This window comes from Hyperolius riggenbachi, chromosome 3, assembly GCF_040937935.1.
Source record: "Hyperolius riggenbachi isolate aHypRig1 chromosome 3, aHypRig1.pri, whole genome shotgun sequence".
NCBI lineage: Eukaryota > Metazoa > Chordata > Amphibia > Anura > Hyperoliidae > Hyperolius > Hyperolius riggenbachi.
In genome coordinates this window covers 87,013,601-87,032,247 of record NC_090648.1, presented here as the reverse complement: position 1 = coordinate 87,032,247, position 18,647 = coordinate 87,013,601, and positions in this window count along the sequence as shown.

The following is an 18,647-nucleotide window of genomic DNA, read 5'->3' as shown; positions in this document are numbered from 1 at the left end:
TCCCCCTGCACTCTGCAATCCCTCATAAATCACAGCCACGCTGCTGACAAACAGCTTGTCAGAGCTGGCTGTGTTTATCTCTATAGTGTCAGTCTGCTGCTCTCCCCGCCTCCTGCAGAACTCCGGTCCCCGCCTGCATCCCTACCCTCCCTGCTGATTGGAGGGAAGGGACGGGGGCAAGGATCGGAGCTATGCAGGAGGCGGGGAGCAGCTGAGACTGACACTACAGATGTAAACACAGCCTCACAGCACGGCTGTGATTTATGAGGGATTGCAGAGTGCAGGGGGACCTTAGTGAGGTTTGGGATAGCAACAGAGGCTGGGCTGTATAGGCAGATCCAGCCTCTGTATGCAGATAACATTCTTTAAACTCACCTCGGGTTCTCTTTAAACTCTTTTGTTTACGTAATTTAGATGGATTAAAAAAAATAATTTTTATATAAATTTTTTTAAAGAGTGAAGTAAATAATACCAAGATTGTTATAAATTATAACATTTCTTATTGCTGTTTGACCTTCACATTTTAATATAAATTGCTCGTACTTTTTTCCATTGTGGTCTAATATTCAAGAACCAAAAACATAGTAAATTTTTTTTTCCAGTTTATGTTACTGTAAGCACCCCAACACAGACACACACACAAACACCTGTCAGATTGTTCCTTATGGTTACTATCCCTCCTCAATTTCAATCGGATACGTACACAGGATTAGCCCATGCCCACATGTCAAACTTGTATTGGAAACAATCTTCCCTCCCCTTTAGACTTGCATGTATGATTGGTTGGGGACCATTGATAGTTTGATCTCCCCCCACTGGAAGCCTGATGTGCGTGCTTAATTTGGCAGCCCTCCTCCCCATAGAATTTTGTTTTTTTGAAAACCTCAGAGAAATCCTATATTACCAACTGTTTTCATTTGTGATCCTCATTCATGAAAAACTTTTGACAACTTCATGTTACAACCCTGGACTTCCAAATACCCGAGTCCAGGCTTGATGACTTCATCAACACAGGACATTGTTTTTTCAGCACTACAGGGTAAGGAGCTGAAACTGTGCATAGGCTTTTGTCCAGGAGACTCTCCGATGGACCCATGAGAGTATACAGGTTTTCTTCCTTTGTCTCTTTTGTTTTCCTCATTCTGCATTTATTTATTGACTTTTTTTCTCCTTTGTGTGCCATCTTAAACAAAACCTGTATATAAAAAAAAAAACCAACGCCCCTGAGGGTTACTAACCTCGGGAGGGGGGGGGGGAGGGGGGGCCTCTACCAAACGCTGTTCCATTGTCCTATTCATGCCCACCACCATAGATTCCCTGGCTGTTGCTACACCATTTTCCCCACCTACCACAGCACCACCCCCTGTGCAATAGTATGTATCACCGGCACATCAGTATGCGTATCCCACTCATACCTGCTCTTCTCTCCTCTGATCATCCACCCTACTGGTGTCTCATGTCTGCTCCTGCCCCTAGTCCCTTGTCCACCTCTCACCACATATTCTAACCCCAGCCCCACTCCTGTCTCCCAATGTCACCCCTCACAACCAAAATCACTCACCTAGGCCCACTCCCCGTCGCACCTCCCACCCTCCCCATACCCACGACCATCCGCCCCATCCTCAGACAATTTTTTCCTCTATCCGGCGGTCTCTGGAATGCCAGATCTATCCGCAACAAGCTTACAACCATCCATTACCTCTTCCTCTCGAAAACCCTCACCTTTCTTGCTCTTACTGACACCTGGCTCACCCCCTCTGACCTGCCTGCAGCTGCAGCCCGATCCTGCAAGGGTCTACACCTCAGCCATACCCCAAGACCAGATAATAGACCTGGAGGTGGTGTGGGCTTTCTCCTCTCCCCGTCCTGCACTTTCCATGTCCTTACCCCTTCCCCTTCTCTTTACCTCATTTGAGGCCCATGCCATCCGCCTCTATCATCCACTCCAAGCCTTTATCGCAGTCCTGTACCGCCCCCCCCCCCTCCGGTACAACATCTCAATTCCTAGACAACCTTGCCTCCTGGTAGAACCATAACAGTGATGCAGAAACATTACTTTTCCATTTCCAATCAAGGCCGGATTTACCAAAAGACACTGTAGGCACGTGCCTACATGCGCCTGATGATTGAAGGGTGGCTCACTCTCCTCCGTGAGCGCCTCCCTAACTCCTTCCCTATGCAGAGGCCTGATGAGAGTGTAAATGAGGGGTTACTCACCCTGCATTCTGTATTCCAACTTTAGCTACTTAATATTGAGGTTCAGCTAGCTACCTAATACTTGAGAGCACCTCTAGCTACCTAATACTAAGGTGCACCTGTAGCTACCTGTGATGGGAAGGGAAGTAAGGAAGAAGTGACAGCTGGGCCAGCTAGCAGACTTGCAAGTGCGGTTTGGTGGGGGTCTGTAGCTTCATGGAGCATGAAGTCTAAGGTGCCAGGGCATCTGTGCCTATAAGCTCCTGTGAGGTAAATCCGTGCCCGTTTCCAATAATTCATGTTTATTGTTTTGACTACAATACATGGCTTATTTTAGGAACTTGTGTTAGATAACTTCTTGAGGACAACCGTTTTATGATTTTTTTTTTCCAAATTAAACTTGTATTTATAATTAGATTACTAATCAAAGACCTCTAATACTTGTTATTTTATATTTCATAGCAAAAAAGAGAAAAATTGAAAAGCGAGAAAAAACAGAAAAGGTAGGAAGAAGTTTCTATTGTTCGTCCAATGGAGACACGGATGACGACTGTTCAAAATTCCTCAAACACAGAAGACATGCAAAAATTCATGAAAATGCAGATATGAAAAAGACATGAAAAACAAACCAAAAGAGGACTTCCATACAAATTTACTCGCATTGAAAAAAAAAAAAAAAAGCGTAACATGACAATGGTGGAATACACCAAGAGCAGTAGTAGTGAGGGAGGTTGCTCTAGAGAGGAGAACGACTCAGAATGTTGTATTTTCAGGAAAAAGATAAAAATGACACACTTAAAAGCTGACAAAGACAAAAAAAATCTCAAAATGCTAGACTAGCAGTTGCAGCCAATGTAAAACAAAAGCAAAAAAATTATACACTACAAACAACAGCAAACAGTCAAAAATGTTCAGGTTCATGGTACTGACAAAAGTGATTACCAAAACAACCGTAAATAACTAACAGACATGTCAGAAAGTAGTAACATGCACAGTGGCACATCTGGAGAGGAAACTCTGAACAATAAAAGCAACACCCCCAAACGCGGCTTTATAGACAGAGCGGCGCTTTATTTGGCCTGAGGAATTGGGCTAGATCTCACGAAACGCATTGCCTGTGCTTAATTATTATTAATCTTCTTTATCCAAAGTGATTTGTCGTCTGAGGGAGGCCACCTCCTCCTTTCAAATTGTATTGTTTTTAAAGTGTTTTATACATCAAGTGGGCGCCTCTTCACCTCCTATTGTTTTACTTAGTTCGGAGTCTGACAGAATCACTGTAAGCAGTGATGATTCAATAATCACTTCTCAAAAACAAAATGAAAAAGAGGAGAAAGATAAACTTTATCTCTAATCAAACATTGCAATACCTTACTGTTATATCAGATATCCAACGGGATATTGTTCTAAACCAAAAAATAATCCTCGAAGTAATTGAAAAGATAAAGAAACATGTTTAATATTCATGCACTAGTAAGATTTGTTTGGCTTTCATGCTATCGCTACACTAGCATGCACTTTTCCTTTAAAGTATTTGCATTGTTGAAAAATTGCACTATTTTTTCAGTTTTTGGTTAACAGTTTCCAACTTTTAGTAACGTAAGACTAAGCTACAGTACCATCTGTTCTCCAAACAGATTGTTTGATATAAAAAATGTACCTTTTAATTTAAATAGCATTTTATATATATATATATATATATATATATATATATATATATATATATATATATATATATATATATATATATATATATATATATATATATATATATATATATATATATATATGTAGGTCAGGTCAAGAAAAGTCAAATTATGGAGTAGGGCCTGTTCCCACTACACGCAGATTCTGCATGCAGAAAACTGACTCCAATTAATGCCTATGGGAAATCTGCATCAGAAAAATCGCGTTCAGTGGAAACAGGCCCATAGACATTCATTGGAGTCAGTTTTCTGCATACAGAATCTGCGTGTAGTGGAAACAGGCCCTTCAACAAATATCCAAAACACAATATACAGCGTTCTATGCAATACCAATGATGCTTAAATTCACATATGCAGAGTTCTTGGACACACCATCTGTCTCTGGCGGTGCACTCCACTGAGATAAGTGCTATCTGGATAGATCTATATGGCATAATATGACGGCGATATGTATCAGTAAACAAGTATTAGAATCAGTCCTCAATTAGATCAGGGTTGCTATGTAAAACAGGGAGCTGACAGCTCTCAAAAAATGTAACTCACACTGGGGCCGAAAAACGTAAGTAGTAGACTTAAACAAACCACAGAGAAGAAAGCTCACAGGGGGCCTCAAAGATCCAAAAAACAGCTTTATTGTGGACACAAAATATCACAGCAAAAAAAATCACTATTAAAATCGCATTGCCCATTATCATGGAAAGACCTCTCTAATAAAGGGAAGGCTAAAAAAATGTATGGTTTATTTTTAATTGAAATTATATAAAGTAAAGCAAGGATAAAGTTTTTTTTTGTAGTGCTGTGGTTTTTTTAATCAAATGTTTGTAGAATAGGTAGAAAAGTATGTTGGCTGTTTTTCAAAGGGCTTTTATTTGTGAGGAAAGTCTGTTATTTCATTGCGCTGATAGCAAATGGCTGCCGTTTTTTGTTTTTTTTTCTAATCACGTTTATGGTTGATAATATTTGTTTAATAATGTACAGTACATGAAAACGGACCTTTATTGCAAAGACTATATTTAAAGAAAACGAAAAATTGCAAAGCCATAAAAAGATTAAATTATTCTTGTTTTAAAACAAAATGCACTAACAGTCTGCATCAGATTGAATGTAAATGTCAATAAACCTTTTTTGGTCGAATTGCATGTCATGTAATCGTGTGTAAATGGTAGGTTATGTTTGTATTGCTATATGGGAAAAGACACGGGCTGCATGGCTTTTATAGCAAGGCCTATGTTTAGAAAGCCATAGGTTTGCAAAGCCATGTGCTTTTCCTCATTGCCAGTTTGTCAACTGAAATCCACCACCAATCTTCACTAGATTGCATGATAATTGTACTGATATGCTTAATTTTCAATTTCCAACCACATTTCTCAAGCAATCAAGTGCAGATGGTATTGGATTGTGCTTGAATGCTGAAACAGGGGAATAGATATCCAGGCCACATGGCTAGGCCTGAGTTTGGGGGGGGGGAAGCTTTATGTTTGCAAAGCCATGTGCTTTTCCTCACTGACGGTTTTTCAAATGAAATCCACCACCAATCTTCACCAAATTGCATGATAATTGTACTTTCATGTTTAATTTTCGATTTATAACCACATATCTCATGCAATCGAGTGCAGATGGCGGTGGCTTCTGCTTGCATGCTGAAGTGACCTTGCAATGGGAAAACTATCCCTATTTAGAAACATACCTTTCGAGGGGGAATCCTGTGAAACTTAGATATTTTAAGTGTACATGAGATAGTGAATTGAGAAAAAAAAAACATACCTGTGTCCTCCTCCTGCTCCTTCACCATCCATCTACACCAGGGGTCTCAAACTCAATTTACCCGGGGGCCGCAGGAGGCAAAGTCAGGATGAGGCTGGGCCGCATAAGGGAGTTCACGTGTCCCCGCTGCAAAACGAGGGCTGCAGAGCCCCCAAATCGCCCCGGGGGGCAATCCGCCGGCATTTCCTGCCGTCATTTCCTGACGTCAATCGCGGTGGATCGCGGCCTCTGCCAGCCCCTCTCACTCTTCCTTCACAGAGAGGGGCGGGGGAGAGGCGGCGATCCATTCGGCGATTGACGTCAGGAGGGGCAGAGCTACAGCTGGAAGCTCTGCCCCTCAGCGCAGTCGTGGATGTTTGCACGGGGGATTTGGGGGTCTGCAGCCCTTGTTTAGCGGCGGGGATGCGGCGGATTACTTGGGAGCACTGAAGCGAACTATAAGGTAAAATGGGCAAATATAGTTCGCTTCCGTGTCTCTTTTGCTTTTGCCGGCAGGCAGGGCCGGTTTAAGCAACAATGGGGCCCCAGAGCAAAATAAACCTGCCCTCCCCCCCAACAGATACCAAAATCGGCATTAAGGGACCTTTTTTGCAGCTGGTATAGTCAGGGTGTGAAGCCCCAATCAGGAAATGTATTGCTCTTTCTTTTGATACATGTAAAATTACACTACCGTTAGGCTTGCTACTAAAAGTGACAAAAGAAATTCTAACTAGACATTGGCCGGTTTTGACAGCCTCGGAGGAGATAAAAGCCATAGTTGGCGACTATCCTCATCTGGCTGCCAAGAGAGCCATGTCTCTAAAGAACCATCTGGTTCAGAGTGAATTCAAAAGAAGTACCACAGTAACGTGGCTTGGCAGGGCCACCCCCAGTGGTATGTATCGGTGTGGTGGCTGTCAGGTATGTCCTTTGGTGGACCGTACTGCAACTTTTGTGGATTCCCTTGGCCAGAGAACCTACCGGATAGAGTCCTTCATTAACTGTGCTACCGAGGGGGTTGTGTATATGCTCACTTGTCCTTGCAATATGCACTATATAGGGAAAACGACGCGTCCCTTGCGGGCGAGGATCGGTGAGCATATGCGCAACGCAAAATCGGAGGAATATACTACCCCCCTTGCACAACACTATAAGGATTTTCATGGAGGTGCTCTTGTGGGTTCGAAAGTCAAGGGAATCTATAAACTCAATATTTCCTCTCGGAGGGGGGACTTTGACAGGATTCTTAAGCAGAGGGAGTGTGGTTGGATTTTAAAGCTTCGAACTTTGGCCCCAACTGGGCACAATATAGACTTTGGGCTACAATGCTTTTTGTGAGGCCCCTTTAAGCCACCCGCACTCACCTTTAGCTTTGGTCCTGTCTCTGTCTCTCCCCCCCCTCCCCTAGATAACTTAGTATGGGGGAACTCGATGTTTAGTTGTATGAGTATTGGTAATGACTAATAATGATCACTGTTGTTAGTGGTTATGGTAAAACTATAGTTTTGATTATCTTAAACCAATCCTCCCTGATGGTTGCCACTGGGGGGAGTCTTGGATAGCCCTTGCTCGCTCTGTGGTAGGACTCTGACTATAAATCAAACCTACAAATGCATGCACCTTCTAAGTGATAGGGTATGTATGCGTCCTTATTTGTTATGTTTTGCGACTTTGTATTATTGTTTTTTGCGGGTCTTGTACTCCAGTTCTCCTGCTGGGACAGTTGCCGCACTGCACCTATGTTACTCTATTATTTGCATTTACTCCGCCCTCAAGGAGGTCCATTTGAGTCAGGGTATAAAACGTGTCTCGTAGCCATGACGTAATCACACCCTGAGGAAGCGCGCATGCGCGAAACCGGTCGGTGGGTGGAGCTTGAGGACCCACTACTCACCCCACGTGAACTTGTTGATTGAGCAACACATGGAACTGTCTGCGCGGAGGGATATCCAACGCCCGCAGGACTTTCCTCTCTGGCGGGCTGGCGTCCCGTAATCAGTGCAGCCTCTGATCAACATAATTCATCACCACGCACGGAATGGAGTGCTTCTGAGGAGGAGACGGGCAGGCTTAGGAACTGTGAGTGCTAATGTTTGGGCTGCTTGACGGGCATATGGGCGAACTTTGCTTCTAATGGAACTCTCTGTGCCACATGCATGTTTATCCGCAGCTTCCAGCTTATGCATACCTGCTTGCCTTTCATTTGCCGCCCTCTCCTTTGCCATCCAGAGCCAGCACGCCTTGTTTAAATCTGCATAATCTATACAACCTGGGAGTCTGCGACTGGGACTCCTACCCCATTCTGTCCATCCATCGATTACCTTGTTACAGGGTGCCTGTTACTGCTTCGGGACTGCATCTGAGCACCTCTTCCGTGTTAACAAAAAGTGATATCCTGTGTTGGCCTTATAGCTATATCCATTCAGCCAGTATCACTACTGTATATTTGGGTCCTCGCTCCTTGGTCTTGTGGGTTTTATTGGTGGGTGGGTGGGTTTGAATATTTTGTCTGACATCCAGTTATCAATTTTAATCACATTTTGATATAATAAAGTGAAGATTTTTTGCCAATTTCATGCTTTTCTAGCTTTGGTTTAATCTCGCTTTGTGCATCACCCTCCACTTTTATTTACTAAAAGTGACATTTACCACATTTAAAAGTATACTATTTTCCTTCGAAACGTTAAAATCGATTTTCTCAAAGACTATAAGGTCTTTTTGAAAAATGGTTTTTTCTTCTTATTACTAATGATCTCCTTAACATATCCTGCAAATTTAGGGTTTCTAGCATTTAAGGTGGATTTGCTATTAACCATTAAAGTCGGCGGGTTTTTAAATGTGTATTTTTTTCCTTTGCAGCTTTAAAATCGATTTTCTCAAAAACTATAAGGCCGATTTGAAATTTTTTTTTCCTCTTGTAGCCACTGGGGGCCCCTACAAGCTCTGGGGCCACAAAATATTGTATCGAGGGCCGCGAGTTTGAGACCCCTGATCTACACCAACTTGATCCTCGACAATCCACCCCTCAAAGACCACCATTCTGAACATGCGCAGAATGGACGTGTATTCCTGTCGCTGGGAGCGTTCTGCACAGGCGTGGAACGCTACCGACCACAGCAGTGGGGCATGTGAGCAGAGTACCTAACATGTTCAGTATGCCCCAGACCAGAGGACTTTGTATCGGTTCAGAAGGCCAGCAAGGGAGCTATAAGTCTGAAGTAGTTCCGTCCAACTGGTTGGTAGATTGTGCCTGCATCCAATTAAATTTTGCTGCCAGCAGCTGTTACTGCTGCTTGCGGCCAACTGGGGATGGGGAGAGGACATCTCCCCTTCCCTGATTAGCCGCGAGCAGCGCCAGCAGCAGAATGTGATGGGACACAGTCACTTCTTCCATCCGAACGCCTGCTCTCTCCTTGTGGCTCACTCCTCCTGCATGAAAGACGAGACGCGGCTGAAGGAGGGTAGACTGGTACAAGCTGTAGACACCACTGCTGGAGCTGAAGGGAGGTAAGTTGTTACTATACTGGGTACCTGTACTTAGCTACCTATACTGGGAACCTATACTTAGCTAGCAGGGGCCATCAATGTTCAAATCCTTTTACAGTAATCTAATTTTAAGAAAAATAAGTATAGCAGAATCTCGTTTTCATATACTTTGGATATAGCAAACTCAGTTCTCAAATCCCAGAAAATGTGTCTATATAGTCATAGAATGTATGACCAATTCTGATATAGTAAATTATTTTTTCTGGTCACTGGGAGTTGACTACAAAGGGATTTTATTTTAGTAAATGAAGTGATTATATTGAATGGATAATTAAGGCAGTCCCTTATACTACGTTTAAATGGTAAAATTGTATAAAATTGTATAAAAAAGATTGGATCATTAGTGTCCAACTTTACGTTCAGGTTGTAGCAGACAATGCAGAGACAATAGGGTCAGATGTACTGTGAAGGTGCACATTGTTTGCGCATTACAGCGGAATTGTTCACTTTCTATTTTGCTCCTTTTTCTCAAATGTAATACGTACAAAAAATAATCGCTACTATTGTGTAAGACGGAGCGGACATTTATTTTTTACTTTACGGCCAAATGGGGCTATAAAGTTTAACAGAGGGATAAAACCAGATAAGGAACGAGTGAAACATACCACAATAATTAGTGGTTAATACTGACAGGATGTAGCCGGAGCTAAATATAATGTAAAACTAATGCAAAGGCAGTGAGAAGAAGTTTTCTTCAAAAAATACATTAAAGGCCCTCCCCCAAGACACACACACACACCTTGGCAAGTGGCTGTTACTTGACTTCTCTCAACAACAAACATGTAATGTTGTAGTATTCTCCACCTAAAAAAATATCTTAGCATCATTACCCCTCAGAAGTGTGTGTGTGTGTGTGTGTGTGTGTGTGTGTGTGTGTGTGTGTGTGTGTGTGTGTGTGTGTGTGTGTGTGTGTGTGTGTGTGTGTGTGTGTGTGTGTGTGTGTGTGTGTGTGTGTGTGTGTGTGTGTGTGTGTGTGTGTGTGTGTGTGTGTGTGTGTGTGTGTGTGTGTGTGTGTGTGTGTGTGTGTGTGTGTGTGTATCAGTAGTTGCACCGGAAAATAAAAACCATTTTACTCCCCAGTTCTCTATATCGGCCTTCCAAAAAAGGACTTGTACCGCCTACGGCTGATACAGCATACTGCTGCCAGACTGTTGACCAACCAACCCTGTCACTGCTACATAACATCAGTTTTGCACTCCTTTCACTTGCTACCCATAAAATGGAGGATCCTATTCAAGATCATCCTACTCACATTTAAATCACTACATAATCTGGGCCCTGGATACAGGAAAGAAATGTTACAGCTGCATAGCAATACCTGCAATCTCAGATCTACAGGTTCTAATAATCTAGTCATACCCAGAGTCCATCGGGAAACCTTTGGTCCCAGAGCCTTCTGTCATGCCGCTCCTACATTATGAAACTCCTTACCACAGCAGATCAGGACAGCTCCATCTCTGGACGTGTTTAAATCCAGCTTGAAAACCCACCGTTTCAGTTTGGTATTTGCAGAAATATAATTTTAGTTGTGTTAATACTTCATCCTTCTACCAATTTCTGAATCTAAGAGAGCCTAAGCGCTTTGAGACCTATGGGAGAAACGTGCAATAGAAATATTATTGCTATTGTTAATTATGGCATACGATAATTTTTTTTCAACAGCACTGAGGATAATTTTGAACTATCCAAACCTGATAATGAGGAACATTCACCTATTGAGCTTCCATCAGAGAATACACAATTGGAAAAATCGGTATCACAAAGCAGTTGAATGTTGAGAATGGACCATCAGCCCCCCAGGAACCCATGAAAGAGTTCAGAACACCAGTGAAATCCTCAAAAGATACAGAGGCTTCTACAATGAGCACTATTTTGAATATGTTGGAGGATACAAAACAACATCAAAATTATAGATAACAAATTATGATTAGTTTATTACTACATCTTCAAAAAAAAATCCAGATAACAGTTTATTTGATGTGCATCAGGAACTGTTGAGTGTGGTAGTTAAGAACTTAAAAAAAATATACCTGGTCCAAATACTGAAAATGTTATGCCCCCAGCGTATCAACCGGAATACAGTAGTCAACAAAACGCAAACCTCCATGCACCAAATTATGGTGACAGGCCGTATGATCCCTTTTACAACCCATATTTCCAGGGATCTAAACAGCCCAGTGGTTCACAATCCTTTAATCCTGGTTTCACATGTGAACCTTCAAGATAATTAAAGGAACACTTACATTTTGTTACAAACTTTCACAATCCAAGATGGATTGGATGCTACATGCAGGGCTACGGGTAAATGGCCACTCGAACCCAATATTGAAGACACAACTAGACTCTAGTTCTGGGTTTTAGGAGCCCATTTTCCACTGGTGCATCATGGTTTCACAGGTGAACCATCATTCTCTTTTATGCAATGTAATCCTCCTGTTAAGCAAATTGGTGATTGCCAGAGGTGTGCACCTAATAGGTCATGTCAAGTGTGCACTCCATTCATTTTACAAGAGATAAACTGTAGAAAGTTTGAATTACTAAAAAAAAAAAAAAAAAAAACACAATATCAACATTTTTTTTCCTTTAGGAGGAATGACTGGTAACGGGTTCTTCTATTCCGTGTTCTGTTTTTACCATTACAACAGAAATGTCTCTGTCTCTCTCTCTCTCTTTACACTGGCCTGCTAGTGTAGATTTTGTTTTTATTTTTTATAAGAAACTAACAATCCAAGATGGATTGGATGTCTTTGGCTAATTTCACACCAGGACGTTGCGTTAGAGGGGACATTAAGGTCGCATAACGTCCCCCTAACTCAACGCCTGGTGGTGCTGGATCTGGACGTCAGAGTGAGCCGCGTTGTGCAGCTCATTCTGGCGTCAGTGATGCCGTGATGCGCACTCTTGTGTGCATGCGGCATCACATGGTCCCGCCGGCCAATCGCCGCACAGAGCGGCTGCTCCAGGAAGTAAACACTGCACGTCATAACGTGCAGTGCATATTAATTAGCCATGTGCCTGGCCGCTCTCTGCTCCTCCCCAACATTACTGAGCATGTGCAAGCAGTCTAACGCGGCTCAGCCGCGTCCAAAGTACTGCATGCAGTACGTTGTCTTGTGACGCAGCGTTACAATGTAACGCAACGTCCGCACTGTGAACAGCCCCATTGATTTTTCATTACTGTGCGGTGGGCTGCGTTACAGGCTGCTCTAACGTGCGCCTGTAACGTCCCACTGTGAAACCAGCCTATGACTCCTTACTCCCATTCAAGTACATTTACCCCATTGTGGGTTTTGAATACTGGATTTGGAGGTTCACAGGTGTGTTCTTACGGGTCTACATGAAAAGGGCGCCGGTAAAAAAAGGTGCCTGGTGGAGCCCATATATAGCAACTTCGGCTACAAAAAAAGGCGCCTGGTGTAGCCCATATAAACTTCGGCTACAAAAAAAAGGCGCCTGGTGTAGCCCATATAAACTTCGGCTACAAAAAAAAAGGCGCCTGGTGTAGCCCATATAAAAAACTTCGGCTACAAAAAAAAAAAAAAAAGGCGCCTGGTGTAGCCCATATAAAAACTTCGGCTACATAAAAAAAGGCGCCTGGTGTAGCCCATATAAAAACATAGGCTGCAAAAAAACTCCGGGATGTGTAAATTACTATTCCCCCCCTCCAGGCCGCCATGGATAGTGGGGGAATGAAATAATTCGGCTTCCAGCACTTGTAGCCCATATAAAAACATAGGCTACAAAAAAAAAGGCAATAATATGGGCTACAAAGGGGCACCTTACTGTAGCCGAAAACCTTGTAGCCGAAAAAATATGGGCTACAAAGGGGCGCCCTACTGTAGCCGAAAACCTTGTAGCCGAAAAAATATGGGCTACAAAGGGGCGCCCGCTTGTAGCCTATATCAAAACTCGGGCGCCCTTTTCTACACCTTATAGCCCATATTTCCAGAAATAACATTGATGTCTATGGCGGCGCCCTTTTCATACAGGCAGCTCGGGCGCCCTTTTCAACCGATCCCGTTCTTACAGTGGGTTGGCCTCCTGGTTCACAGTTGCTTTTTAACAGCTGTACCTGAAAAATGTAAGTACCTTCTTCCTCTTGGAGATGTTCAGAAAAAAACAAACTGATAATATTCTTTTGAAAATTGTCTTGATTAAAGCTTGTTTTAGTTCGTTATTGACAATCGCCATTGTGAAATGGTGAAATGGTGTGAAATGCACGCCCCCCCCCCACCTTTTAAAAATACAGTAGTGTACTTTTTTTTTTTTTTAGATTTCTACAAACCTACACAGAACAACTAACTGTCATCATTTACGTATTTTCTCACTGCTATTGCACTATTCACATAGGCTGATAGTAAACACTAAATATTTGTACACACATCAGATAAAAACCGTTTGTACATGAATGAGAATGATCGTTTTTTGCTTGCACAACCGACGATCGTTCATACAAACATTACGAACGATTTCCGACGATGCGTCTATACGACCGATATCGTTAGTCGTTCTTGATTCGTCCTGTTGGATTTTTAGTAACGAGCAATGATGAACGACCAAAGGGTGTACAGCTAATTCACCGATCTAGAACGATCATTCGACACAGAACGCATGCGCTACGTATACAGCCGCAGACTTTTCAGCCGTACGCGCGCGTTGAATGAATGAACGGTTTTTTATTTTATTTTTTGGGGGATTATTATTTTAGCGTTATGACACAGTCATTACTACCCACACTCACACTACACGCTCTCATGCATTCACACTCACTCTATACACCAACATACACACCAACTTATATGTGTCTCACTAAATGTATTTGTAGTGCTGCATACGTGTGAGGAAAAGCACATAGACACCATAGTTCTATTTAGTTTTTAATGTTAACTGTATAACAAAGATTGAAGTATTAAAATTATAAAAAGTATAATGAAATATGAGGAAATTATTTGCAAAAGGCCTCAAGTGTGTCTCGCAATTTTTCCATTTCCGTTTCTTTCATAACCTCAACATCATTTCAAGTTTGGTTAACGTCTGCCAGCAAGGCCTGAGCTGTTTCCTTATCTGTAAAAATGCAAAAGCATAATGTATTACTATGTAGCTACAGTTATTTTTCAAGGTTTTTACATAAGTAGAATGATTAGTATTACAGTAATAATAACACCCATGCAAAGTATTAATTGTATCTCCATTCATGTCATGCATGTTGTATGTAATAGAATCATGTTACAACACTGTGTACATTGGACTTGTTATTTGTTAAGGTTAGAAAATATATTTTTTTTTTTAGTGCAGATATTATACGACTTAACAGGTTACAGTGGTTTGTTTACAGCATGCATTAGATTTCAGTTTTGATTAGATTTTTTCGGACTATGCAAGTCAAGCATGATTAAAGCGGTTTAACACCCAGCATTACAACTTTGCTTTAAAAGATTGCTTACAGCTTACAAACTATTATGCCAGATTTTTTTTTAAGCAGAAATTCACTGAATGGGTTAAACATGACATTTTAGTGTTGGATTTAACTAGGAATCCGCATCCGTTCTTATCTTTTAGTTACAAATGTATCTTTATTTGGAATACAACTAGACCTTTGAAAAGCCTGCCGGGGAAGCCCTCTTTGTTCTCTCAGAGCAGTGTTTGTTTGTTACATTGTAGATAGATACATTTGTAACTAAGGGCCTGTACACACTGCTGCGCTTGCGTTGCGTTTTTAAAAACGCATGCGTTTTTAAAAACGCAAGGTCTTTTGAAAAAGAATGAAAATCGTGATGACTTGTACACACTGGTGCGATGCGTTTTTAGAAAAACGCAATCGCAGTGCCTGCTGCGCTTTTTTAAGCGCAGCGCATGAAAAACGCATTAAAAACGCATGCGCTTGCGTTTTTGCCTGCGTTTTTCAGAAGTCAGTATCCCAGAAGACTCTGCAATCTCCTGATTCCTGTTGAAATGTAAACTAGAAAAAAAACAAAGGATTCTTTAGCCAATCAGCAATTACAAGAAAAACGCAAACGCACAAAAAACGCAGGCAAAAGCGCATGCGTTTTTAAAACTACAGGCACTTTAAAAACGCATGCGCTTGCGATTTTGCTTGCGTTTTTCAGTGTGTACAGGCCCTTAACAAGCAAGCACGAGGAGCATTTCTAGCTAAATGCAGCACTAAAATGTCATGTTTAATCCATTCAGTGAATTTCTGCTAAAAAAAAAATCTGGCATAATAGTTTATAAGCTGTAAGCAATCTTTTAAAGCAAAGTTGAAATGCTGGGTGTTAGACCACTTTAATGTGATGTTAATATAATAATTGTTACGTATGTTATTGTAGTATAAAGACAACACGTGTTGTGCTCAGAATATTTACCTGTGTTTGTCGTAATAATTTCTTCATTAAGGCATTTTCTGTGTCCATCATTATTGTAGTCCCCAATGTAAGATGTAAAGGTATAAAAATGTCATTTTGTTTTGTGTTTGAAATCCTCATCCATGTCTGTTTATTACAGTAATTGTCCAATACAAAGTAGCCTCTAAATTAAGGCTGTAGACACATACATCTAACTTTTGTTTACCTCATACATGTGTGATGTGTAATAGTGTAAATATTTATTTCCCTGTAAAACAACTCGCTTTTAAAGAGACTCTGTAACAAATTTTTGAGCCTTATTTCTTCTGTCCTATAAGTTCCTATTACTGTTCTAATGTGGTCTATCTTACTGCAGCCTTTCCTACTTGCACTGTCTCTGTAATAAATCTTATCTCCTTTCCTCTGTCGTGTCTGTCGGGCTGAGGCTGGAATGTGCAGCACTGCTTGTCATTGGCAGAAGCTTTACACACCCCCTCCAAGCTCTGCATAAGTCACACAGTAAGCTAGTTCTCAGCCTATGATACTCTGATTAGAAGCCAGTCTTTTGTTTGTAAACATTGCCAAAAACTGTTAATTACAAGCCAGGATTGCAGCAGGGAGTGGCAGAAACAGCACAGAGGGGCACAGGAGAACATAAGGAATAGAATGGTATGATTTTTATTTTAAGAATTTTAGAGTACAGATTCTCTTTAAGAGTCGTGTCACAGTTATTTCTTAGTAATGTTGATCATGACATATGTATGTTATTTGAAGTGTGTTGATTTTTACTTCTAATCATTTCATGCAGAGGAGTAACTAGAAATCACGGGGCCCCCCTGCTAAACTTTGGATGGGCCCCTCGCGGCCCAAACAGATGATTGTGCTCCCATTGGCAGCTTCTCATTACATTCACTCTGTTCACCTCCCATGGAGCAGAACTGGCTCTGCAGACTCTGCCAGCATCACTACAGTACAGTACAGAGCACTTGGGGAGGGGTAGAGAGGTTGAGGCCAAGGCACTGTACACTACACTCTGCTACACACTAAGGTTGGAGTGTGATAAAAATATCTTGTGTGAAAATGTGTACTTTTCTTTATCACTGACTAAGCAGATGCTGTCCTTATAACAATTGTGCAGAAAGCTTTTTCCATCCTTGCTCTTAGTTGTCAGTATCTCCAGACAGGGAACATAAACTACTCCCCCTACGTTGCCCCCTGCGGCAGCATCCCTTGCAGGGTCTATTGTTACGCTCCTAATTTCATGTAGCTGGTGAAGTGTGTTCCGGTGTTAGGCATGGCACAGAAATGCAGACATCAACCCAGCAAACATAGAATCTGCTGCTACTTTGAATGAATAACTGTATCTGGTTTATTGCAAACTGGTTCAATGTCACTATATTCTTCTGGCATCATACCAAACTGGATCTGAAGTGTTATGATCCATTTTTTTTTAAAAATGGCTGAAGAAGCAATGTAAAGTTGCCAAAGTTAGCTCTAAAACATGTACAGTTAGTCATTTAAAATATGACAAAAATCAATGTTTGTTGTGTTGATGTCTGCATTAAGGCTGGTTTCACAGTGGGACGTGTTCCTTGCTTATGTCATATATCGGTTTATCGCCGATATATACATATGTCAGTTAGTCATTTGTAGTTTATTGATAGCTGTAATCGTAATACGCTAGGAAATCATACCTATTGTATCTTTGTGTGCGTTAAGTCTGTCTTCTTTGACTCTATTTTCCCGACTATTCTGTCCTGTCCTTGTGAGGCACGCCACCGCTGCAATCGCATTGGCTTCCTTATTCCAGTCTGTCTTGTCTTGGACGTTTGCTGTCACTTAAGCAGTGACTAGTTAAGCAAGCGTTCATTCTGTTACCTGTCCTGATCTTCTGAGTTCTGGTTTATGCACTCAGCGCTAACTTGCGCTGAGCCACTACAGTGGAAGGATTGTTTGTGGCTGTCGGATCTACGCCTGCTCTGTGCGCCATATCTCCTGTTGGAGTCAGTCCTCTCCTCCACTAAACTTGGGATATCCTTGTGCTAGCGTGTGTACCTCCTTCACGTCAGAATCCGCATTGTGTGCTGACCGTGGAGGATAGACTACCAAGCTTAACAATCATTTGGTACATTCATTTTATTGTACACATAAATAACTAGTCTGTTTCTTGGTATCTACAGGAAATGGTGAATCAGACGCTTTTTACAATGGTGATTTCCTACAGGAATGTATAGAACTATACCGCTCACACCCTTGTTTGTGGAAAATTAAAGCCCCTGAGTACAGAATGCGCCACAAAAAGACTCAAGCTTATGCAAGTCTGATTCAGTTGTGTAAACGCATTAACCCTCGTGCAACACAGCAATTTGTGAAAACTAAAATACAAAACCTTAGAACGGTGTTTAAAAAGGAGCTAAATAAAGTTTTAGACTTACAAACATCGGGTGCCTCTGCAGATGATGTTTACAAGCCGAGACTTCGGTATTATAACTTGCTAACATTTACTATTGACCAGGAGGTGGGCCGACAAACACTCACCAACATGGACAATGTAGAAAGTAATGATGCATCAACAAACAGTGGTACTTCACCAAACGTGGAAAATATCAATGATCAAAATGAGGATATTGTGGAAGGAGAAACAACAGATGACCAGGTACAAATTAGTGTTGACAATATTAATTTCGAATTTACTCAATAAGTATACACATTTAATTAACAATGTAGATTTAATGATTCATAAACAAACATTAATGACGAAATAAGATGGGCCTGTTATACTGGAAAGGTACTGATCCTGGCCCCTTGAAATAAGCCATGTATTGATCTCTGTTTAGTTTGGCATTGAATGTTGTGTTACGTGAGGCAGAAAGCTGCAGGTTGGTAAGAGGTGGGTTTTGTGAACGCCATTCGCCTGGAACAATAATCCCTGAGGTAAGGTTCTCCTGATCCACGCTGTTTGGGGGCATATAATGATGTGGCTGCTTACTACGTAAAAAGTTATGCAGAATGCAGCATGCATACACCACAAGGTCAATCTTATCAATGCGCAGGTTTATGGCAGTATGGAGCACTCTAAATCGGTTGGCTAAAATGCCAAAGGCATTCTCAACCA